This window comes from Littorina saxatilis, linkage group LG17, assembly GCF_037325665.1.
Source record: "Littorina saxatilis isolate snail1 linkage group LG17, US_GU_Lsax_2.0, whole genome shotgun sequence".
NCBI classification, from domain to species: Eukaryota; Metazoa; Mollusca; class Gastropoda; order Littorinimorpha; family Littorinidae; genus Littorina; species Littorina saxatilis.
Genome location: NC_090261.1, coordinates 44,081,132 through 44,100,546, shown reverse-complemented (window position 1 = coordinate 44,100,546; position 19,415 = coordinate 44,081,132). Strand labels below are relative to the sequence as shown.

Here is a 19,415-nt window from a genome sequence, read left to right as displayed (position 1 = left end):
CCAGATTAAAGCTGGCAATTAATTGTGAGCGGTGTTGAAAAGTATGGGGGACAAAGATAAAAGAAATAAAGGAAGACTGAATTAGGGAAAAGAGAAAGCAATTAGAGAATATTTTTGTTTAGTTGGCGTCTACGACTTGTGTCTGTCTGTCTGTCTGTCTGTGTGTGTGTGTGTGTGTGTGTGTGTGTGTCCGCGATGCACGGCCAAAGTTCTCGGTGGATCTTTTTCAAATTTGGAGTCCGTATTCAGCTACACCCCGGACACAACCTCATCGATGAGATATTTCAACACGTGCTCTCAGCGCGCTGCGCTGTGCGCGCTGAACCGATTTTTTTTGTTTGTTTTTGTCGGGATCCACTACCAGTAACTCTTCCTTATCTTCTCCAGTGTTTTCAGCCGCGATTATCTCCCTTCCTCCGTGTGGCGTCAATCCATATTCCCGTTACTACGTTACTATTTTTAGAAGGTCACTGCACGTTACTATTTTTAGAAGGTCTCCAGTGTTTTGCGCGTTTATCTCCTTTCCTTCGTGCGCCGGCGAAGCCGGCGTACACCCGGCAGAGCCGGGTCCCAGGCGCAGCCTGGTATTCGGCTCTACTTCTTCCCGGCGAAGCCGGTACCCGGCGAAGCGGGTAATCATCTAGTATATATATATAAATATATATATATATATATGTGTGTGTGTGTGTGTGTGTGTGTGTGTGTGTGTGTGTGTGTGTGTGTGTGTGTGTGTGTGCTTGTGTGTGTGCGTGCGTGCGTTCCAAAAACAGATACCTTTTTCCCTGGTTTTCTGTGTTGGCCGGGCGGGACGCACCCCCAGCCCCCGCCTTTACCCCACTCCTCCACCTAAAACCCCAGTCTATCAGTAGAAACCTTTTTCTCCCCCTCACAGTATCGAATAATATTCTCTAGTCCCTGTAATAGGCAAAGTACCTGTGGGACATGAAGCACCATTTATTGATTGAGAAACCTTTCAGAAGCAAACGAATTTCAACTGAAGCCGGGGGTAACAACACGATTCCTCAGCGGGCCGAAACATCAAGTTACACAATCGTTCCAACACCTGGATGCGTTTGTCATTATGATCCACCGGCCCGAGTCTCTCCCTTGACCACACCTTTAATGCGTCTCTCAAGAGACCGGTGGGCAACTGGTTATGTATGACCCAACAGGCGACCAATCCAGAGAACTCTCTTCATGGAGGAGAATGTGTTGCTGTGAGTTTATTGTTACGTTATTTTTGTTAGAAAGTATAATATGTATTTGATGTTTAAATAGTATGGTTTTTATTCATAGTTGATATGTAAAGCGCGGAGAGCACAGTTCACTGTGGTTAGTGCTATATAAGCTCTCATCATCATTATTATTATTATTATTATAGTACATGACTGTACTGGGGAGAGATCCGATGGCCTTGTTTGAGTCGTTTAAAACTGTTGATCATATTCGAAATAAGCAAATGCTTGGGGGTACTATGTCAACCAAAAGCAACCAGTCCCTTGTGTTGCCTGGTAGTCTGGTGTGCAAAGAAATAAAATTTATTATCTAGTGTACCTTCTCAGTTTCCCGTGTTAAAAGAAATTTAAACCACATCATATCTGTTCGAAAGCTTTTTAATTTTTTTTTTTATAGATAAAATCGTCCTTCCAACTGAATAAGATACTAAAAATATACAGCATGGCCGTTTCGTTTGAACTGTGTGGCTATATATTAACTCGTGGTAATTTTCCTACACTGTGACAGTCACACGAAATCACATGATAATTCAGCACGCTTAGCTCACACACACGCAGCAGAGACAGATACTCACTGAACCAGAAACTAACGAAACGAGTGGATTTCACTCTTTGCCTTGATACCAAGTTAAGTCAGGGATTAAAGTAAACAGTGTGAAGGAAAGGAGGGAGGGGGGAGGGGGGGATGAACAGAGGAATAGCGGTGAGCATAACACCTTCATTTGCTCACTCAGCCGCTGAAAGCTCACAGGTGTGAGCGGAACGAAGCAACTCAGTCGAATGGAGAAACAAGCTAGGCGAGTCTGTGATGAACAAGATTAAAGCGTTCTCAAAATGAAAGTGGGTCGATCATGGACAACTTTAGTGTGCACAGTCGGACACAGAACACCAAACAAGCAGCAATTACGACAACAACAAGAGCAAATCTTCAATCAACATTAGGCAAAAAAAAAAGGTCTGTTTACGGTAACATAGGCAAAAAAAATAGGGTCGGTAGGTCGGGATTTTTTTTTTTTTCCCAAAAAACCATATTTTTACGTTATTTTGAACCCAAAAGATTTTTTTTTTTTTTTTTTTCCCCAAATGCCAAAAAAAAGTCTAGGGTCGCGCGAAAAAAATAGGGTCGGTCGGGTTACCGTAAACAGACCTTTTTTTTTTTTGGCCTTACATTCGCAGTAGAAAGGTGTGCGGGATGGGTAACTGAATGCGTGTACATATGGCCAGTTTGATTTCTCTGGCCAGGTTTTTCGTTATTTCGTTTTTTCCAATACGATTAAACAAAAACAAAAAAACCGAACATCGTTTTTCCGATTATTTCATGTGGAATGTTTTTATTTCCATTTTTTTCGTTTTAACTGACTATACTGGAGTGTTGGAGGGTGTTTTTAGGGTTTTAATTATTATTTCTGACCATATGTACACGCATTTAACTGCATGCTCACGATCACAACAACAGCAACAAAAACAGCAGGCACAAGTGATCATAATCTACTTGCACCTTGGTCAATTTCAGTTATAAAATCTACTTTTATACTTTACTCAACGATACCGAGTAAGTAACTAAAATCAGTGTGTGTGTGTGTGTGTGTGTGTGTGTGTGTGTATGTGTGTGTGTGTGTGTGTGTGTGTGTGTGTGCGTGTGTGTGTGGCGTGATGCTTTTTTCCCCCTTCTATATCTTTATGTCAATAAAATAACACAAAACAAAACAGTGAGCATGGAGCCGCAAGCAGATTAGTGGGGCTCGTATGTTGCAGACGCACTCATAAATCATTCACATCTTGCAACAAACATCATTCTTTGTGATATTGTTCCTTATAATTATTTAAGGGATTTCAGATACAGAGCCACTTCAGAAATCGTTTTTTTTGTTTTTGATAGAGAATAAAAGGCTGCATTTACAGCAGACGAAATTCGTACCAAAAGCGCTCAGCAGTAAATATTCCCAACTCAGCAAATGTAAAATTCAATGGTTTACCATGCACCAGAAGTTGTCTGCTGATAACACATGCATGACATAAATACTCTTATGGGTATTTTTGTGTTCTGGTATTTAATTTGATCGTTTTTAGAATTTTATATATCCGCAGCATGAAAACTCAAGATGGCGGCCTCCGCAACATTGCGTGTTTTGATTTGAGCGAAAACAACGTTTCTGAAGGTAAGTTTTCAAGAATACGCATCCATTCACCAATGTCACATAATTTTACTGTTTAATTCTCCCCTGGGGTCTGTTATTCATCGGGTGAAGCGCTGAAATGCAGAGACTTTGTTTATTTAATCTTGCAATAGCTCATCAGCTGGATTGTGATGCTGATAGATCTAGATCTATCTGTTGATTACAAGTAAGGAAATCATGATCGCCACGCTGGTGATTTTAAACAGATTAAACGAACTTTGAATAAAAGGCGAGGAGAAAGAGATTGTTCATGGTATGATAAATGATTAGTCCTGCCTACGTTAAGGACTTCCATAAGGTGGGGAGGGGTAGAGTCAAAAACTGAGTGAGGGTAGGCCAGATAGTAGGATGACCAGCTGGAAATAAAAACACTCCACTCCCCATGTCTTTACAGTGTTGTGATCAAACTTTCAAAGACGGTAGGTAACAGACAAAAGCATACGGTGTATGCTAATCAAATGAGATAAGTGGTTTTGAAAAATGAAGAGGTACCGCTCTTTGAGTTTTACAATTTTGGTTTGTTGCTTGTTTCTCATCCTTTTGCTTATTTTAAGTTGACCGTGCATTGGTGTGAATTTTATTTTTACAGGATATATACAAGAGTTACACCACATGCTGGTTCCTGGGAACAAGCGTTCTGCATTTATTCCGGTGCCACAGAAGGGAGCTGATTTCACTAGTACTACTGTATCAAGGTTTGTTACCTAATGCATCTTAACAGTAAGATTTTTTTATTTGTATTAATTGGAACATGTTTGCACATCATTTGTAAGCGACCTCTGTGAATTTGATGGGTTTAACGTACGAACCCTCACTATGGTCAACATTCTGTTAGCGACTGTTTGAAGCGAATAAATGTAGCGGTCAGAAAGATTCCAGAATCAGTTGGGTCACTGGAAACTGTGTTTCTTTGTTTTTTAACCTGAAACAGTAAGAATTATACGAATTCATGAAATACAATTTTCTTTCATTTTGGTCTGTTGTGTGAAGACTTGCTAACCCGGCTTTGACCGACTCTCTGAGATAGTAAACATTATTCAAATACATTCAAATAAAAATGTCACTTTTCATCTTTTGTGTGAAGGGTACCCCAGGCTGATTTCCTGCACCATGGATGTAGAGGAGGCCAGACAGTCTGCTTCTCATTCCAGCTGTGTTGCGTTTTTTTCTGCTCGTGAAGTGTATCGCCACATTGCCAAAGCCATTGGTCAAGAGAAGTCACCCTGTCTGCCCATTTTGCATAGCCTTACAGGCTGTGACACTATGTCGTTCTTCAATGGTATTGGGGAATCAGAAGGCTTGGGAAGTATGGCAAGCATTTGAAGACGTCACTCAAACTTTCTTCAGGTTGTCTGCTCCTCTTTGTAAGCTGAGTACCACTGACAGGGCAGCACAAGAGCTTTTTGGTGTACATTTGTAGGACAAAACCAGCAACGTACTGGGTGTAAACAGTGCTAGACGGTACCTCTTTAGTAAAAAGAGCTGCCAAATTGACCATAATCCCCTTACAAGTGAGGTGCTGCTGCAGGACATGAGATTGAGAAGAGCCATCTACCTATTAGACTTCCAAACTCTGTGGGCTGGCAGTTCAAGGCTGGAAAGTGGGAGTCATTCTGGACGAGCTTTCAAGAGGTATCCAGCGTGTGCCGAGAACTCATGAGGTGTGCCTGCAAGAAGAGCTGTACAACAAAACGCTGCAAATGCTGCTAAGAGGGACTGCAGAGCACAGCTCTCTGCAAATGTGCTTGCATGCCTGTGAAAACTGTCAGCATATAAACTGTGCAAAAATATTATTGCACCCATTTTCATACCCCAACTCAAACTTTTATTCCTGTGTCATTTTATTCAAACTGTCTATGCCATTAAAGGCTCGCATCTTCGCTATCTGGCACTTTTTTTTTTTAACATCATCATTTACGCCGTCAAAATAAGGATACCCTTGACGTGACAAAGAGATGTGACAAAAACTTCGGGTACCTTTTAAAAAGCCGACGACAATTTTTGAGGCACAACTGGGTCTCTGTTGTATACGAAGAGAAAGTCAACTTGATTATCCATCCAGAACAGGTTTTATTTCGCCATCTTGCATATTTCTAGTGTTGTGCCATTGTACCTACTGATGTATGTGTCGATCTCACGGATGAGATGTTTATGTGTCAAATTTGAGGGATACCCAAGTCAACTAAAATCCATGTATTTTAGCAATGACCAAGTGGGTTGCGTTGAAACTTTCAGGAATGTGTGTCTACGCACGAGGCGTAGTTCAACCGTTTGAGTACACTTTCAAATCTTCACGAAATAATATTTTAAAAACTGCCACAGGTTTGTTGACTTACATCCCACATATTTTTGACTTCGCATGTATATATATGACAGATGGTTGTTTCAAGTACTGCCAAAGTTTCTTTTGAGTATAGACACTTGCCGGAATGTGCTAGTTGTGTAAACACATGAGAACAAACAACGTTTTCGAAATACAGCGATTATGAATTTTAGTCGATTTTGAGTTGATACATTACATTTTTATCAGTTTTATTTTGGGGGTACCCTTATTTGGGCGGCGGTCAAATAACCCATGTAAAGGCCACCTTTTATCTTAAAGGTGTTCCAGTTAGCCAAGTTGAGTGCCCTCAATAGCATACATTGAATATAACAGCACAGGAATGAATGTTTTCGTTTTGGTATGAAAATTGGTGCAATATATTTATTTTTGCACAGTTTAGGTAATCCACAAATTCTTCAACCCTGCCACCCACACCGTCCAATCATTCTCTGCACCAACAATACATGTATTGTTTTGTTTAAAAATGTGTTTGTGTTAGTTTCTATTGCAAGAGATTGTCTTGTAGCATCAAAAATGCCTAAATACCCTTTTATTGGCGGCCATTTTGAAAATTGTAAAAAAACTACTGATTTCTTAATTTTTTCACGGTGGCTCTGTATCAGGTTTTGTTAAGCAAAAGCAAATGTCCATTTACGCCAAATTTGCTGTTAATCACATGAAGTGAAATATGCCTAACATACCCAACCGTTTACACTGGCGGCCATTTTGAAAAATTGTTTAAAAACAATCCATTTTTTTGTTTTTCGCGATGGCTCTGTATCAGGTTTTGTTAAGCACATAAAACTCTTCATATTTGCTTAATTTGGTGTTTGTTGCATGATTTGAATGATTTTGCAACATAGGAGCCCCACTAGATAAGGAACAGTAGCAAAGAAACTCACCCCCCCCCCTTCCACATCCCACCCGTTCCCCTGGCGAGTTAAGAATCAGTACAAAGGACACCCCTTCCCCACCCCATCCCCCCAGAGAAAGAGAAACAGTAGCAACAAAATCCGATCACCTCCCCCCCCCGCCCCCCCCCCCCCCCCAAGTATCACCTGTAGAAGCATAAAACAGGTTGGCAGCCCGGCGTGGTACCTTTACAAGATAGATCTACACGTCTGCCGCGCGAGGAAGATGAGATACAGTCCAGATAATCTCCCCTTAAAACTCTCCGATTTGCCCCAGCCTTCATTTCCGGTCTAGACAGCCAATTTTCTCTCGTATCTTCTTCGCGTTTGTGTCTATCTCTCCGTTTTCTGTCGAAAATGTATCCCTTTCCCCTCTTTTCCCCCTCGCGGTTTTGGAATTCAAGATTAAACGAGGAGAATAAACTGACTTTTTTGTTCTTCTGGTGGTTTTTTTCTTCCGTACTCTCCTTTCATTTCTTTGTTATTCTTCTTTTTTTGTTTTTAGGGGGGAGGGGGGGGATGGGGGGGGGGGGGGGGGGCATAATTTGTACATATTATCTAATGGTGTTTCGACATTTTCTTCCGGTGAAAACAATGTACACATCTCCACAAATCTGCCAAAGCTTGTACTGACATGGGATATTGTTTGTCACAATGGTTGTCAAAAACCGCCATCCGTTAAAAACAGTGCATAATCTAGCGTTCAATCATACAGTGACTTGACAGAAAACAACAGGTGGGCATAAAAACCGTCAAACGATGGTGGAAAATGAATATTCAATTATCCTCCAGACATGCCACTAATGCGTAAAACAGGGACTTAACAAGGTTACCAGTCGGGCAGAACCGACAAGTATGCTGGAAAGTAGTTCACTCTACGGAAACAAAACTGATTTTGATGTTTTTCAAGACGTCATCAACGGCGAAGACTCGATGTTACGACAGACAGTAGTTTGTCTTGTGAAGCAAAAAGCTGCCAAACTGTAAGCAGACCTGTTTACCCTCATATGTGTTTTGGAGTAATGCTCAGCCCCAAAAATAGTAATCCTGGCACAAAAATAGTAATCATCCAGCATTTGTCGCCAATTACAACGCACATGACAACTGTGTCTGCGAAACGCAATCATGCACATATATCCATCATTCACAAACAAAACACATCAGTCAGTTTTTGTAGTCATCATAATTTCAAAGAAGATCACATCAAAAGCACATGCATCACTGATTCTTTTTCTTTTGCTCGTAGTAGGCCTTTTTCAGTGTGTCAAGCGCTTCTCTACTGTACTTGCGCTTGCCGAATGAGTGAGGGCGAGACTTCACCCCTAGAATAAGGCTCTCCAGCGTCTCATCAGACAGACATGATCTCTGTTCAGTGCTGTGCTTTTTCACCCCATTTTGCCATTGAAAAAAACAATGCCAAACATGTGAATTGATTAAAACAAAAAAAAATAATATTTTTTTTATTTTTTTATTTTTTACTTTTTTATATTTAGTCAAGTTTTGACTAAATATTTTAACATCGAGGGGGAATCGAAACGAGGGTCGTGGTGTATGTGCGTGTGTGCGTGTGTGCGTGTGTGTGTGTGTGTGTGTAGAGCGATTCAGACTAAACTACTGGACCGATCTTTATGAAATTTGACATGAGAGTTCCTGGGTATGAAATCCCCGAACGTTTTTTTCATTTTTTTGATAAATGTCTTTGATGACGTCATATCCGGCTTTTCGTGAAAGTTGAGGCGGCACTGTCACGCCCTCATTTTTCAACCAAATTGGTTGAAATTTTGGTCAAGTAATCTTCGACGAAGCCCGGACTTCGGTATTGCATTTCAGCTTGGTGGCTTAAACATTAATTAATGACTTTGGTCATTAAAAATCTGAAAATTGTTAAAAAAAATAAAAATTTATAAAACGATCCAAATTTACGTTTATCTTATTCTCCATCATTTGCTGATTCCAAAAACATATAAATATGTTATATTCGGATTAAAAACAAGCTCTGAAAATTAAATATATAAAAATTATTATCAAAATTAAATTGTCCAAATCAATTTAAAAACACTTTCATCTTATTCCTTGTCGGTTCCTGATTCCAAAAACATATAGATATGATATGTTTGGATTAAAAACACGCTCAGAAAGTTAAAACAAAGAGAGGTACAGAAAAGCGTGCTATCCTTCTTAGCGCAACTACTACCCCGCTCTTTTTGTCAATTTCACTGCCTTTGCCATGAGCGGGTGACTGACGATGCTACGAGTATACGGTCTTGCTGAAAAATGGCATTGCGTTCAGTTTCATTCTGTGAGTTCGACAGCTACTTGACTAAATATTGTATTTTCGCCTTACGCGACTTGTTTTTATTTATGAAAATCGTAGTCTTGACACGGATAGCGGAATGGCGTATTTTTTGCAGAAAATCGTAATAAATTACGCCAAAATCGTAAGGGTAAACAGGTCTGTACAGTAAGTGATCCTGGAACAGTGAAAATTCTATTAACCTCCCGCAGACATGCCACTAATGCGCAATACAGGTACCCTTCAACAAGGTTACCTCTCGAGCAGAAACGACTGGCATGCGGGAAAAAATATTTCACTCCGTGGAAAACGAACCGATTTCGATGTTTTCTAAGCACCAACAAATCTCTGCAGCCGGGCGGTGCAAAACACATCTTAAAACTCCTCGAAACTAGGTGTGCCAACATATGTTAACAGAGTAAAGATTCATACTGTTTTCATTGAAGGGAACAGGTATTCGTCCATAAACAGCAGTGAATGTTTTCCCCCTTGAGTCGATCCAAAGATCTTGTTATTTTGACACGATCATCCTTAGTTTGACTTGATCACCTCTAGTTAAAGGTACCGCTCTTCTCGCATACGTATACATCTTGTTCACCGCCTCGGATCTGTCCTGGCTTTTACATGGAATAGGAGCATCCTTCCATTTGGACACATACCAAAAATCAACAGCGTAGCTGCATTCTGCGAAGAGTGAAAAGTTCGTGCTAAATTAATTTAGCAGATTGACTTGGGTGTGACTTCCGAAATCAATTTAACAAAAGTTCCCCCTCAGCATAGGAACCAAACAGGCCGTTATTTTAATTGTTTTGTGTGTGTGTGTGTGTGTGTGTGTGTGTGTGTGTGTGTGTGTGTGTGTGTGTGTGTGTGTGTGTGTGTTTTTGTTTTGTTTTTGTGTGTGTTGTATACGTTTAAATTGAATGGTGCTCTTATCCCCTGTGAAAGCATAAACAGATATGTGGTGGTGATCATAATCGCCGGCACGGGAAGGAGTGTATCTTTAAGAGTATAGTCACGGTGTTCATCTCGACGACCTCTACGTCCCATATAACCTTGTGGGAAAGATGTACGACACGTGCAACATGCGTTGGCAACAGCAACTGTCCTGATACGACCTTAGGCATGCGTCTACTGGTACTAGATTTACCTGGCGTGCTTTATCTTACAAGTACTATAGATTTACACCTCTGGATTAGATCTAGAGGTAGAGAGATTACCTGTTCCTGAAATATTTAATCTTAAATGCCCTCGGCAGAATGACCATGGAAATTTTGGTGAATTATGTCTATGTGGTATTAATTTCAGCAGGAAAATCCTGCCTTCCTAATTGACAAGCTATGGAGAGAGCCATCTTTACTTTTCTTTATTTGGTGTTTAACGTCGTTTTCAACCACGAAGGTTATATCGCGACGGGGGAAGGGGGAAGACGGGATAGAGCCACTTGTCAATTGTTTCTTGTTCACAAAAGCAATAATCAAAATATTGCTCCAGGGGCTTGCTACGTAGTACAATATAATTATGACCTTACTGGGAGAAAGCAAGTTTCCAGTACAAAGGACTTAACATTTCTTACATACTGCTTGACTAAAATCTTTACAAAAATTGACTATATTCTATACATGAAACACTTAACAAGGGTAAAAGGAGAAACAGAATCTGTTAGTCGCCTCTTACGACATGCTTGGGAGCATCGGGAAAATTCTTTCTCGTCCCAACCAATATGGGACTCCCGCGAAGGGTAGAGCCATCTTAAATTACTGTGTAGCCAAATGCAAAACTGGCTACTAATTCATTATGTGTTTGTCATTTGTGTCTTGTGCAAGTTTTGCTGATCGTTTTATGTTTTGTGTAATGCCATTGTCTGTTCTAACTTCTAAGTTAACTTTAGAGATGCACATAAAATTATCTAACAATCTGTTGATCGTAAACGCGCTTACCCGTCTGTGTCCATCGCCTTCAGGCTTGTCTTTGATGCTTTTCAAGTGCCGCTTCTACTTGCGAGAGACGGGTACCTCGGGCCAGCAGGTGGTCAGTTACACAACTTTATGACCGAGCCTCCGGTACGGGCGGTAGCATGTTCTTGTGATGATGTTTAATGAAAGCCTCGTTAAGAGGATGTTAGAATGTTGCTTTCCTCTTTCAGGTTGCGTGTTCAGCCGTGTTTGTAAGATTGTGATTTGTTTACTTGCTTGACCAATGAGATGCGATGTCAGTTTTGTTAGCGAACTTCTGATTGGTGGTTTTGACCCCAACCGTTTCTATGTACATCTCAGCGTGTGTGATTTTTTAGGCAAACTGAGTACTGTCTAGAGAGATGACGGGCTTGTTTCACACTCTGTTATCATTGAGAAAGCATGATGTAGACTGCATTGATATTGTTGTGTGGCCACCCAGCCACTGGCTGGGTTGGGTTGGCGAGGAAAGGAACAGGACTTAAAGAGAAATGTGAACCAACAGTCATGGTTTTTCCAGAGTTTAATTTTTCATCAAGTGATTCGTGGGTCTGTGCCAGTGACCTCCTGTCTTCAAATCACTACTTCCTCCCCCTTCCACCCCATCACAATCTTAAATGACTGTTTGATTTTCAGTTACACAGACATCTTGGGAGATAATCTTTGCAAGTGTTAATTAATAGCAACAAACGCATTTGGCTGAAGAAGAAAACCAAGTGATATTTAAGCATGAGACACATGTGCTCAATAGAAAACGATGCTGGTTGATGTAAACCGAGCCGTTCTCGGCCCCTCAAAACAAACTTCACACACTCCCCCTGAGATGTTACAGCTACAAGAAAGACGTAGTCTATCCCATCACTACCAATGCTTTGTTGTTGTGAACCGAAGAATGTTTGAGAAACAAAACCCAAATCAATCAAACCAACCCAAGGCAAACCACTTCAAAACAACCAATCAGCTTCACGCCTCCCCTGCTTCGCTTTCTAAAGTTACAGCTAAGACTGGACTGAAGAAAGAAGCAAAGTAGATACATCTTCCAGGCAGACCCAAAGCTTCACAACGCCGATGTTTATTTTTGAGGTCTGTACAAAGGAAGGGAATGGTGCAACTTGACAGGGGGGGGGGGGGGGGGGGCGGAGGGGCTGTCGTGTTGGTTTGCACGGGTTTTCACGTGTCGAACAGACTACAGGTGGTGAAAACTAGGAGTCTGTGGGCTGTTCAGTTTCAGCAACTCTTCGTTTGTTGTTGGGAGGAGAATAAATAGCACTTGCCTGAACTTTCCCGAGCTGCTTACCATGCTTGTCAGGTACGACATGGAGTGCTGAGGGTTTAGCTGTTGCTATTTTACGAACGAAAAAATGTAACAAGTCCACCCTCATGAACAGCGCACCGATTTTAGATCCAGGTTTAGTCGTTCGCTCACACAACCGCAACATGACGATTAAACTCAGGTACTGCGACGCCGATGGTTGCAGGAGTGCGTCGTGATCAGCAACCCCCCACCCCCCCCCCTCCTCCCCTCTTGATTAGTTTCCGCCCTGGACTTGATGTCTTTATGGCTTGTTGCAAACAGAGAAAGCACCGCCAATGAGCAACCCAAAGAACGATCCAAATTAAACTCGCCTGACGTGAGTTCGTCCCCACGTTCGGCGAGAGATTTATTTCTCAGAGTCAACTTTGTGTGCAGACTCTCCTCGGTGTCCGAACACCCACCCCCGTGTGTACACGCAAGCACAAGACCAAGTGCGCACGAAAAAGATCCTGTAATCCATGTCAGAGTTCGGTGGGTTATAGAAACACGAAAAATACCCAGCATGCTTCCTCCAAAAACGGCGTATGGCTGCCTAAATGGCGGAGTAAAAAACGGTCATACACGTAAAATTCCACTCGTGCAAAAAAACACACGAGTGTACGTGGGAGTTTCAGCCCACGAACGCAGAAGAAGAAGAAACTCGCCTGATCGTTCTCTTCGGGAAAGTGTTAGTGGTTACATTGTTCATACAGTATTTCATTCATACCTTGTTTTGCCATACAATAGTACTTTTGCGCTCCCATATTTAGATTACAGATGGCTACACGTGAAAAAAAAATGCAGGCGATTCTCTGCATATCGTCTCCCTCCCCCCTCCTAAACTCTCTCTCTCTCCCCCTGATCCCCTCCCACCTCTCTCTCTCTCTCTGGAACAACGAAGGAAGCACCAGTCAAAGGGCAAAAGTCGCTGGGTGCAAAATATCCCGACGTCGACCTCCTCACAATCTCTTCACTAAACAGTCAGACCGACATAATGCCGGAAACCGGAAATTACGTAGGGTATATCGGAAACAGGAAGCGTATAGCATTCGCCAATAAACGCGGCAGCGCGTGCCGTTTTCGTCAAGATTATCAGCACACCTGCAAATTGTTTGTCGTCGGGCCATTCTGACGAAAAAGTGCCAAAAAATGAAAAGAATGAAAAGCTTTGTCAGCGCTTTCCGACATGGCAGGTATGTGTTTATTACTGGAGCCAGAGCCAGATTTAGAAGCTTATCGGAGATGGTAATTCTTACGTGTGAAATACTGCAGAGTCAGCGGTTAAGGAGGTTGTGATAATGCCAAGCGAATAATGGTGTTTGTTCACATTTGGAAAGATTCAGAAAGATAGGGTCGGGGTTCTTTAGTTATCTAAACATGAAGGGCAAGGTATAAGCAGTACAGTGCACAATACGAGATTTATTGGAGTTTGGCGGCAGGTCAAGTTCACCAAGTGGCTATAATTAATGACTCTATCGCGTTCTTTGCCTTTATGAAATAAAAGCCTTGTTATAACTGAATCTACAAAGGCGTCCCGAAGAAGTCAGCTAGCTATTATCAACTGACGAAATATTGGTAAATACAGAAACACTGGATCCTCTTGTGTTTACTGTAGTGTTTCAATCTACACAGACGTTTCACACTGATGAATAGCCATAATTCAAAAAGGTTTAATCAAAGAAGAATTCGCGTCATCGGCATACTCGTACATCATCACGCTGCCTTTGCCAGTCAATATACACACCCTGTTAGCTATGGTACTGGAGTTCTGGTCCTTGATCCTTTTCTAAACTTCCGGTGCGGCACGACGCGATAAGTTTTCTGCTTTTTTCTCAAAGTATACTCTGTTTTACACCCTGTAAGCCTTCGATGCAGTTGTAGACATATGTCAGGTAATACCTCACCAAGTTGTATGGTGTCTGAGGCTGTCGTTGTGGCACAAACTTGCAATGAAATCTTCGATCGGGAGGTAACGTCCCAGGTCTTCTTAGATTTGATGTGGTAATGTCCTTGATGTTTACCTTTCGGGAGCATTATCGTCCGTTTTCTATACATATTTTACAGTCTAACACATTCACGCATTAAGTCAGCTGCTCTTCCCACCTTTCTTATCAACAGAAGGTCCATGCTCCGTGCTCAGACGTCAGCAGTCACTCCATTCATTGTCCTATGTATTCATGGGTAACGTCCTTGTCTTTTTCGCCAAGCAAGGCACAAAAGATAACGTCCTTGTTCATTTTTGGCAAGAACAATTGCATTACTGTTTTGGCCAGTTTACAGTTGATTGATCTGTTCTAAATTCCCAACAGCGATATGCACATGATGTCAGTTGAAAAAAAGATAAAGTAGAGAAAACAATGAAAATTTTGTGCATTGTTTTTGCAGACTAGGAGGGGGGATTGAGCCTACATTTGTTTGATTCACAGACCCTTGCATTGCCGCTGAGTGTTGGCAGAGCCTGTCATTGATTTCAAGACAGTTGTTGACTGTGTCGTTGATCTGGAAAAGTGAAGATTGAATGCTGCTTATAACATACACATATTTAGAAGCGCGCCAATCTGGCTTTCCAAGTTCTTTGAACTTTGTGAGCCCTTCAGTTTTGAGTACCGCCATCTGCCGCAAGTCTCGTATTCGGCAGCTTATGATATTTACAGCATGGTGAAGGTCTGAAGGTGATAGGTTGCCGTTTTCCAGTTTCTCTTGCAGCTCGTCCACTGTTTTGCTTTCAGTGTCCAATCTTAACTTGGTCTCTTTCAGTGTAGGCGTTTGTTCATTGTCGAAGAGATCCTCGTCTCCATGACTGTCGCTCAAACACGAATTGATCTTCTTGGAATCAAACGAAATCTTCACAGTGCTGGTTGTTTGTGAGAGGGTTTCTATACACTGCTGCATAATCCCAGGGTTTGCCTCTCCGACATTCTGTGTTTCCAAGCATTTAAGTGACGGTACAATGAAATTTACCTTTGCCTCAGATGAGAGGCATCTACCTGAAGATTCAGCAGACCCTTCAACAACTTGACCTAATCCTTTTGGGCCACCCATAAATCTGAGAAGCTTCCCACCAAAAAGCTTGTAAGCTGTTTGCCAAAACGTTTTGGTCTGACTTGCGTATCTCATTGCACATGTTTCCTTTGTAGAATAGAAAGTCACAACATCTAGAAAGAGAAGGAGCGCAATATTATCCATTGGCAATATGCCATTTGCAATAATTTCGTGAAGGGTGATCCAGTGTGACAACAGACCTTGTTTTTTTAGACGGGCTGCAGCTGCAGCTGCAGCCCGTAGAAATTGTTTTTTTTTTCTTCTTCTTCTTCTTTATTAGACATTTTGCAGGTCTTAAAGGAGAGTTCCACTGTATCAAGATTCACGTGGAACAATCTTCTTCTTCTTCTTCTTCTTCTTCTTCTTCTTCTTCTTCTTCTTCTTCTTCTTTTTCTTCTTCTTCTTTTTCTCTGGGTCCTGCGGTTTCATGTTTGAATAACTTGCTTACTAGCACTTGTTTTCCTGTAGCATGATCAATTGTTAACTGACGGAACTTGTGTGTCAGAATGCGTTGACTCAAGGTGCTCTTTAGTGGCGCGGAGTGAGTCAAATTTAGCTTCACAGTGATAACACCTGAAGTCCATCAGCTGAAACAAGGAACAACGAATTCATAACAGAGAAATACTCATGCTATTGTGTATTGTAGGGGAAGGGGTATTCAGTTTGAATGCCACCCTTTGAACTGTTGGCTTCATGATGAAATGCGAAAACACCCCAAAACACGTTAGTAGACTTGAGGAAACACTTGTAGTACCCCTAGAAGCAATTCAACGCTTGAGAGATTTTAGAACACATATATCAACTGTAAACTGGCCAAAACAGTGTTGCAGTTGTTCTTTCAAAAAGTGAACAAAGACGTTATCTTTTGTGCCTTGCTTGGCGAAAAAGACAAGGACGTTACCCATGAATACATAGGACAATGAATGGAGTGACTACTGACGTCTGAGCACGGAGCATGGACCTTCTGTTGATAAGAAAGGTGGGAAGAGCAGCTGACTTAATGCGTGAATGTGTTAGACTGTAAAATATGTATAGAAAACGGACGATAATGCTCCCGAAAGGTAAACATCAAGGACATTACCACATCAAATCTAAGAAGACCTGGGACGTTACCTCCCGATCGAAGATTTCATTGCAAGTTTGTGCCACAACGACAGCCTCATACACCATACAACTTGGTGAGGTATTACCTGACATATGTCTACAACTGCATCGAAGGCTTACAGGGTGTAAAACAGAGTATACTTTGAGAAAAAAGCAGAAAACTTACCGCGTCGTGCCGCACCGGAAGTTTAGAAAAGGATCAAGGACCAGAACTCCAGTACCATAGCTAACAGGGTGTGATATATGGACTGGGTGGCCGAGTGGTAACGCACTTGCGCTCGGAAGCGAGAGGTTGCGAGTTCGACCCTGGGTCAGGGCGTTAGCAATTTTCTATCCCCTTTCCTAACCTAGGTGGTGGGTTTAAATGCTAGTCTTTCGGATGAGACGAAAAACCGAGGTCCCTTCGTGTACACTACATTGGGGTGTGCACGTTAAAGATCCCACGATTGAAAAAAGGGTCTTTCATGGCAAAATTGTATAGGCATAGATAAAAGTGTCCACCAAAATACCCGTGTGACTTGGAATAATAGGCCGTGAAAAGTAGGATATGCGCCGAAATGGCTGCGATCTGCTGGCCGATGTGAATGCGTAATGTATTGTGTAAAAAAAATTCCATCTCACACGGCATAAATAAATCCCTGCGCCTTGAATATGTGCGCGATATAAATTGCATAAAATAAAAAAAAAAATTAAAAAAAATCCCTGCGCTTAGAACTGTACCCACGGAATACGCGCGATATAAGCCTCATATTGATTGATATTGATTGAAATTACACAAGACTTTCATCTCTGTACCATTCTCATCTCTGCAACCATATCGCGCACCTCTGCTCTTATTTTGTTACAGCACAGACCCTTTCACTGCAATCCGTAATCAGTGTCACCAGCAGATGGAAGCCATTGTAACGCACACGTCACGACCATCAATCGGCCCTATGAGAATCAGCGATGCCTGTGATGGGCAAGCCATGTGTATACTCTATAGTCTCTGGCCATGTCTATTGCACCAGGCAATGGCATATGTGGCTTGTAGCGTAAAAAGTTGATGGAATGTTGTGGGCGATTGCATTTTGTTAGAAGCGCTCCTCGTTAGAAATGCATGAACCGATGGTGTAGCGACTGATGTAATGTTTCAGCAGCTGTATCTGGTATTAATCCTTATGTGCAATACAAAAAAAAACCACTGACGGGAAATGGTGGGGAGGGAGAGAGAGAGAGAGAGAGAGAGAGAGAGAGAGAGAGAGAGAGAGAGAGAGAGAGAGAGAGAGAGAGAGAGAGAGAGAGAGAGAGAGAGAGAACCCCGGAAGTCACACAGACAACTATTTTAAAAGAAGCCCAAACTCACACAGACACACACACTTTCCCTCTCTCTCTCCCTCTCTCTGCACACAAACAGAGAAACTAACTTGAAAACATACATAATTATTGTTAAGCAATGCCATCACCAGTGACGTCACCAGTGCCGTAACGTCGTAATGATGAGGTAACTGCTACAGTCAGCAGCAGCTACTGTCCATCGACAACAGCGGCAATTACACTGGCGATAATTCAGTCGATAACCCGTACTTTACTTGCTGCGTCCATCCGGCGCCTTCTTCATTAGCAACAATTCTCTCATCTTCAGGCATTTTGCAAATGAGGCATGGTCGAATTCAATACTGCCCAGTCAGTGTTCTTCAACTGCTGATAATTGTGGATAGCAGATGCGCAGTCAAACTCCAAAGCACATGACGAGAGAGAGAGAGAGAGAGAGAGAGAGAGAGAGAGAGAGAGAGAGAGAGAGAGAGAGAGAGACAGACAAGAGAGAACGGCTCAAGCGAGTATAAGCGCCAGATCGACGTGTTCAAGCTAGTGGAAGTGCCAGACAAATCCTTTGAGAATGTACAGCCTACAAACATATCTAGCAGCAAATGCCAAACCCTGTACAAGAGAAGAGAGAGAGACTGAGAGAGAGAGAGAGAGAGAGAGAGAGAGAGAGAGAGAGAGAGAGAGAGAGAAAGGAGAGAGAGAGGGGGGAGAGAGAGAGAGAGAGAGAGAGAGAGAGAGAGAGAGAGAGAGAGAGAGAGAGAGATACACACACAAAGACACACAGAGACACACAGAGAGTGAGAGACAGAATGAGAATGGCTCAAGCTAGCAGAAGTTCCAGACGAATCCTTCGAGAATGCACAGCCTACCAACATATCTAGCAGCAAATGCCAAAACGTGTACGAGAGAACGCGAGAAGAGAGAGAGAGAGAGAGAGAGAGAGAGATGAAACAGACAAGACAAGACAGGCGTTTCATGACAGCAGAGAGCGGAAGGATCGCGTGGCAGGCAGTAATTAGGCTCATTATCAACCTCACCCCACGCGCCGACCACCAGTGGCCAGTAATTAGCGGACCGATACGATCTGTCTGCATGCTGTCTGTCACAGTCGTGGTGTTGCAGTCAAGGCCACGGGAGGCAAAAGGTCGAGGAGAGGTGGTACGACGGGTTGCACGTGCCAAAGCCACATAGACGTCTAAATCTCTGAGGCCAAGTCTTTTGAGCCTTGTGAAGTAGTTCCCTTTAAAGGCTCTTTCTTGTGTCGGCTAACCATCTCAGATCTGGCCGAGCATTTTACATGGGATAAGAGCATCCATCCAATTAATTTCGTAAAAATAATGCCACTTAGGCCAACAACAAAAAATAGTCTGTTTACAGTATCCCGACCGACCCTATTTTTTCGCGCGACCCTAGACTTTTTTTGGGGCATTTGGGGAAAAAAAAGTATTTGTTTTTTGGCAAAATAACTTAAAAATATGTGTTTTTTGAGAAAAAAAAATCCCGACTTACCGACCCTATTTCTTGGGCCTATGTTACCGTAAACAGACTATTTTTTTGTGTGGCCTAACTAGCAAAACGAAAACTAAAAACAATAAAAAAAACCATCTGAAAACAGTGTAAACGCAGGGGATGTTAGAATCAGAAAACAACTTCGAAGGTCATACTCAACTGATAACAATCACATCTACTCCCCTCTATCACTCCCTCCTACCCCCCCCCCCCCCCCCCCCCGACCTCGCCTCATCACAACCACTTCCACGCTGATCACCTGTCGTG

The 19,415-nt window shown here is 42.2% G+C and overlaps 1 protein-coding gene and 1 long non-coding RNA gene across 4 annotated transcripts in view; one reads left to right on the top strand and one right to left on the bottom strand.

Annotated features, from left to right (window-relative positions):
- The window catches only part of LOC138953149 (protein sprint-like), a 173,938-nt gene that overhangs the window by 69,976 nt on the left and 84,547 nt on the right, over positions 1-19,415 (bottom strand). The gene's annotated exons all lie outside the window — the stretch shown is intronic.
- On the top strand, positions 2,977-6,514 carry LOC138953701 (uncharacterized). Its single transcript, XR_011451593.1, has 3 exons — positions 2,977-3,394; positions 4,002-4,107; positions 4,497-6,514. It is a non-coding gene; the product is annotated as an uncharacterized lncRNA (long non-coding RNA).